General features: G+C 38.7%; 1 protein-coding gene and 1 pseudogene across 1 annotated transcript in view; one reads left to right on the top strand and one right to left on the bottom strand.

The window, feature by feature from the left end:
- CCSER1 (coiled-coil serine-rich protein 1) overlaps positions 1-6,834 on the top strand; it is a 1,860,678-nt gene that overhangs the window by 1,140,253 nt on the left and 713,591 nt on the right. The window lies entirely within an intron of this gene.
- LOC102869636 overlaps positions 2,935-6,834 on the bottom strand; it is a 45,654-nt pseudogene continuing 41,754 nt past the window's right edge.

Below are 6,834 nucleotides of genomic sequence, written 5' to 3'. Positions count from 1 at the left end.
GTATCTTGAATTCTTCCCTGTGTTTTGGCTTCTCTGCGCTCCAGTGCAATTTTCAAATTAGTACTTTTTAAATGGAATTGTCACAGAATTTGGATACCCATTAAAACAATGTTTAATGAGAAAAATATTTTATTTTCAATGTATTTTTGAATGTACTGTTTAGAAGTTATGAAGTAATAACTACTGTATAATAATAATATCAGTTATGGGAGACGAGATGTCTTGTGACAAGAAATTGCAGTACCAACCCTAAGGCATATGGTTCAAATCCACCACCTGCTCCAGGGGAGAAAGATGGACAGTTCCTTCCTGTGCTTTTAAAGCCTCTGAAAACCCACTGGATGGTCAGCAATGAGTCAGTTGTGACTTAACAACACACAACAATAAGAAGCAATATTTAGTTTTAAAAAATAATGTGTTTTTACTACAAAAACATTGATAGTTACCAGAAACACAAGCTGGATTTAGAAAAGGCTATGGCACTAAAACCAGTATAACTAATGTCAGATGGATCGTAACTGAAAGCAAAGAGTACCAGAAAAATAATCTACTTCTGTTTCATTGACTATGCATGACATTTGGCTGTGTGAATCATGACAAACTGAGGCTAGTCTTGAGGATAATAGTAATCCCAGAACACTTGATTGTGCTTATGTGAAACCTATATTAGGACCAAGAAGCAGTCCTCAGATCAGAGCAGGGAAACAATGCATGGTTCAAAATCAGGATAGCAGTGCATCAGGGATATATCCTGTCTCCATACCTTATCAGTCTATATCATCATTTGGATGATATAGAACAGATGATCAGGAACAGATCATTCGGGAGGCTGGGCTTTATAAGGGAAAAATAGCATCAGGATTGGAGGAAGACTCATCAACAACCTGAAATATGCAGATGACGAAATTTTGCTTGCTGAAAGTGCAGAGGAACTGAAACACTTGCTACAGAAAGTCAAGGACTATAGTCTGAAATAGGTATTGATGCTCATCATCAAGAAAAAAAAATTCCTACCACTGAGCGAATTTGTGGGCACCATGATAGATTGAGAAGAGTTTGACGTTGTTAACAAGTTCAGCTTGCTCGGCTCCATAATCAGCACTACTGGCACCAGCAGTCAGAATATTTAAAGATGAATTATACTGGGAAATTCTGCTGTTGGGAACCTCTTCAGAGTACTGAAGGGCAATGATGTCTCTCCAGCTATTAAGGTGCACCTGATCCATACCCTCAGAGAGTAGGACAATGATTTAGAATGACAGAATAATAATTGATGCCTTTGGACTGTGGTGTTGGAAAAAAGTGTTGAACCACCGAGAGAACAAACACATATTGGAGAGGGTGAAACCAAATTTCCCCTTTTAGGCAAGTACTTTGAAACTCTGTCTCACATGCTTTAAGCATGTGGTGAGGAGATAATATTTGGAAGGGTGGGTGTACAGTGCAGGAGAGGAAGATCTTGGAAGAGATGAATTGACACAGTTACTGGGGTAATTGGGGTAGGTCAGTGAGACTGACAGAGTGTAGCACAGGCTACAGAGCTATTTTACATAGAGTCACTATGAGTTGCAGGTGACTTGATAACATATAACAAAACAATTGAGTTGGAAAATCACAGCTCATGCAATTTAATTACTGATGTCATGAGGGGATTTTATATACTTTACATAATAATTTCTCTAGTAAGCAGTGGAATTTAGGGAACCCTGGTAGTGGAGCACAAAGGCAGTACTTCTCTGTTCAAATCCATTAGTCACTCCATGTGGAAAAGACAGGCAGTCCCCTCTCATACAATGTAATGCAATCAATGATCAGCCACGAGTGAGAAGAGACTCCACAGCAACAAGAACGAGTGATGTTTACTCAGCACTAGAAATTTATACATACGCTCTCACTGATGACAAGAAGCATGTGAAAATTCACATTTTAAAGCAAACTATTTAAGAAATGACCAGTAGATTTACAAGATAATTCTTATTCAGCTTCCTGAGCACCATTAAAAAGACACTTTTATTTCCAAAAAGTGTCTTACATAAAAATTCCAGATGTCCACTTACATGGCTTAGGTGATTACGTGTGGCCAGACTTGCTGGTGGTCTATATTATAGTTTACAAATACATAGACGTTAGAAAAAGTGCATACTTTCATCTTTAACATATCAAAAGGAGAGCATTTACACACAGTTGTAAAATATAGCAACTTACCTACCTAGGTGCACACGCACAGCAACACAATTTTAATTAATGTAGGCATCAGAGTTAGTGTCAATTTTAGAAACATTAAATAACTACGAAATTAATGAAAAGCTAGGCATGAGCCCAGAATATAGTAAATGAATCTATTCCTTGAAACTTTTTTCTCATAGACATTTTAGATAGCGATGGGGTTGAAGGTCTATTCTGCCACTAACTTTGCTCATGGAAGGAAAAGCAAGACATGAAAGAAAATAAAATCTGAGCATCATTCTTACATTAAAATATATTTTCCTGATAAATAGGTTTAAAATTATCAATAATTCACAACAAAGGTATGACATGTCCATTTTCATAAATTTAGGCAATGTTCATAAGTAAAATGAAAGAATAAAAATAATATTAAAATTTAACTTTAAATTGCCACTACTAACCTTTTGATGAGAGGGATTATAGTGATAATTTTTCAATTCTTACACAAGAAAATTTTACAGATTGAAGAAAAACAAATCTGACTTTTAAACATAAAATACCAATTTAATCACTCTTCATCATTTCCCCTTTGTTTTTCTTATCTAGCTAATTGTTTAAAAGCATATATATGATAAATTCACAATAAAGTGCATGTATTTTATAAATTTACACTGATGAATTTCCAAATATGTAAACTTTATAAGTTTTGTCACTACCTATATAGATCTTTTTCTTTTTTTTTTAAATAAAGTCTAAATTTATTCTCTCTTAATAGCCTTGCAGTTCATTGTAAATCTTCTGCACTGATCCTTGCTTAAGCAGTTGTTTGATACTTTCTCTATCTTTTTCTCTTAACTGTTCTTTTGGAAAATCCACATCAAATGTGATTATCAAAGAGCCCTTAATATTATTGTTACCAAAGTTAGGGAGCCCTTCCCCTTTCTTCCATAGCCTGGCTCCTGGCTTGGTGATCTGACCCAGGAAATATGTACTTTGTGACCATCCAAGTGAGTAATGTCCATCTCAAAGCAAACCAAGGACTCAACCGGTGAGATTGTCACATTTGTGTACAAATCATCTCCTCACCTTTCAAGCGTCGGGTGCTTTACAACTCTGATTCGGAACCATAAGTCTCCTGGTTCCCCGTCTATGTGAGGCTTACCTTCTCCAATGAAGGGGTACTCATGCCATCTCTCACCCCGGGCTCTATTTCTGCTTCCAGTGTTTGTTCTTCATTCACTCGTTTGACACTGGGGCACGCTTCGCCCACCACCTCCTGTGTCATCTGGAAGCGGCCAGGGCCCAGCTGCATGGTTCTCATCTCCTGCCGGTAGTTGCATTTCCGTTTCCATGGTTTGTTTCGAACCACTTCCAAAAAATTTCCAGCATATACTTCTTCCAAAGTAACTTCTAGGTCTACAATAATATGACTTCCTTTTGGGATATTTCTGTCTTGTTGACGTGGCGTTCTGCCCAACATGAAACCAAAATTTCCGAAGAAGTGTGAAAAAAATGTTTTCATGGGCACTCGGATGGCCACATAGTTGAATCCCTCTTCCCCATAAGCATTATACTGTTTCCATTTCTCACTATCTAACAGAACCTCATAAGGAGCACCCAGATCCTGGAATTTCTCCTGAGCTCCCGGATCATTAGGAAGGGGCAAGCTAGTGATCGCTGTGGACCGGAGAAGAGGTTCCCTGGTGTGAAGCGCCCTCATGGGGTCAGGTGGCCTGGCGAGCGGAGGTGGCCATGAGGGGTGCTGTGGGCTTGGATCCCGGACGGAGAAAACATGGTCCCGCAGAACCTGCGCCCCTTCTGCTTGTTGCTGCTGTACCTTATCAGAACTGTGATCACCAGGCGAGATTTCTGTAAGATCTTGCAGGTGTCTCGCAGTGCCTACTCTATAAAGGTTATTTTAAAAGCCTATATAAAACTATGTCTGTAGCTTCATCCAGACCAGAACCCTGATAACCTATATAGATATTAATTAGCACAGAATATATATATAGTTGGATAATGACTAAGGATGACAGAAGAATAGATACCTTCGAGTTGTGGTGCTGGAGCAGAGTCTTGAACACATGAAGGACTGCCAAAATAACAAATAGGTCTGTCTTAGAGAGGGTGAGCCTCCTTGGAGGCTAGGAGTTTGAAGCTATGGCTCACTTTGGGCACATGGCCAGGAGAGATTGGTCCTTGGAGAAGGACATCCTGCTCAGAAGGGTTGGCAGACAGCAGAGGAGAGGAAGACCCCAGATGAGATACACAGATAAAGTTATTGAAGGTTGGAAGTTGGTGTGTCAGAATTAGTGAGACTGGCTCAGGATAGGGAAGGGTCTATGTAAGTCACAGGGGACTCAACCAATAACATTCTATGACATGTTTGGAAGCAGGGGTGGCATCCACTTCCTAAACAATATGCCTCTGGAAACTATGAACTTTGATATGAACTTCAATAGTTAAAGAAAGGCTTCAGGCCTTTTTTTCATAGGGTCGATATGAGTGGTGCTTGACTTGAAGGTAATCAACAACCACCACCACAACATATATGCCTTGTTAAGAGATAGTCATAATGTAGAACAATATGTTTGAAATGATAGGTACAAACAGGTTTGTATCCTTTCACTATACTTATGCAATCTCTATGTTGTTGTGTAACATAGAGTCAAAACAGATCCATAGCTGACCCTCATTTAGTTTATGGCCTGCGAGGAGATTGTCCATCATTTAATTTCTTATTGTTGTATTGTATGAAAATGAATGTAACATTATGATTAGAGGAAGACTTGTTAACAACCAGTGATAAGCAGTCAACACAGCCTTGCTTGCTAACAGTAAATACTTAGAGATATTTATAAAGAAGATAAAAGATTATAGCCTTCAGTATTTATTAACCCTCAACATAATCAAACGACTCGATGGCACATAACAACAACAACAACAGGTTGTTGTTGTTGTTATGTGCCATTGAGTTGCCTGTGACTCATAGTGACCCTATGTACAACAGCCCTAAACCCTGCTCTATCCCTTGCCAATCGTATTGTCTTTGACACACCTACCCCCATTACACTAGTCACTGAATCAATCCATCTATAGAGTGTCTTCCTCTCCTGCGTTTTCCCTCAACCTCCCAAGCGTAACGTCCCTCTCCAAGGACTGGGACCACCTTGCAACATGACCAAAGCTTGTCAGACGAAGCTTCAGAATCCTTGCCTCCAAGGAACAGCCTGGTTTAGCCCTCCTCAGGAGGAACCTCTTTGTTCCCTTAGCAGTCCTTGATATAGTCAATCCTCTTCTCCAAAACCACAGCTCAAAGACATCAATTCTCCTTCTATCATCACTAGTCATTGTCCAGCTTTCTGATGCATAGCAAGTGATTGCAAAGACCATGGCCTGTATCAGGCACTCCTTGGTCTCCAGACTGACATTGTTACTCATTAGTACTTTGGAGAGGTCTCTAACAGCAGACTTTCCCATTGCAATACGTCTTTTAATTTCCTGGCTGCTGGTGCCAAGAGTGTTGATTGTGAAGCCAAGCAAACTAAAGCTGTGAACAATTTCAATCTCTTCACCATCTCATTCACCTTCAACATAGAACAAAATAGGGTGCATTGAACTAATGGACAACATTATGATACTTGGGAAAGGCATTTAAGTTGTCAGTGATTTCACTTTACTTGCATTTATAATCAACATCCAAGGAATAACAACAGTCAAGGAATCAAATGATGTAGTCATCAGGCAGATCTGCTGCCAAGGACCCCTTTAAAGGGTGTAATTTTAAAGACAAAAGTGTTCTTGATCCAAATTATAGTATTTTCACTTGTTTCATATCCATGTGAAAGCCGCACAATGAATAAACAAAAAGTGAGGGAATTATGCCTTTGAATTATGGTATTGGATTAACAAGAGTATTAAATTGCAATTAACTACTAAAATAACAAACTAATCTATCCTGAATGAAACTTGCAGTGTTAGCCTAAAATTGGCTTAACTTAGCCCCATCTAGTTGCCACTTACCCTATTTGTAGACAGGTGGTCTTGCAAATAATCAACAGCTGTGGGACTGTTAGGATAAGAGAGTACTTCTCATACTGAGGAGCAAGGTTTGAAGGAAACTGGAACAAGATCCTATTGAGAGCGAGACCCTGGGATGATACCCTGGTGATGGTGTTGGAGAGACTGTGTCATTACTGTTGAGAAATTATAGCAAGGCGTTACGCGTTACCAGAGGAGCACTGAGATAAAGGCTACAGGTAAAAGGTTTTGCTGTTCTTGATGTTCTTGATGATGTTCTTGCTTCTCCAAATAAACTTGATAAGTTTCGTTTCAATCATTTTGAAAAATGAATTTGGTATCTGTGTGGGATTGCATTGAACATGTAGATTGCTTTTGTTAGGATTGTCATTTTCATAATATTGAAACTTCCTTTCCATGAACAGGGTACATTTTTTTCCATTTCTCTAAGTTATTCATTGTGTCTAGATAAAATGTTCTGTAGTTTTCTTTGTACAGATCTTTTGTGTCTCTACTTAAGTTCACTCCCAAGTATCTCAATTTGTGGCTGGCTATTTTAAATGGTATTACTTTCCTGGTTTTCTTCTCTGAGTTCTCTTTGTAACTGTAGAGAAATATGACTGATTTTTGGATATTAATCTTTTTTTT

Source organism: Elephantulus edwardii, unplaced genomic scaffold, assembly GCF_000299155.1.
Source record: "Elephantulus edwardii isolate Elephantulus edwardi_28Jun2011 unplaced genomic scaffold, EleEdw1.0 scaffold00144, whole genome shotgun sequence".
Classification (NCBI taxonomy): domain Eukaryota; kingdom Metazoa; phylum Chordata; class Mammalia; order Macroscelidea; family Macroscelididae; genus Elephantulus; species Elephantulus edwardii.
Note: the sequence above shows the minus strand (reverse complement) of the source record. Positions and strands in the feature narration are given on the sequence as shown.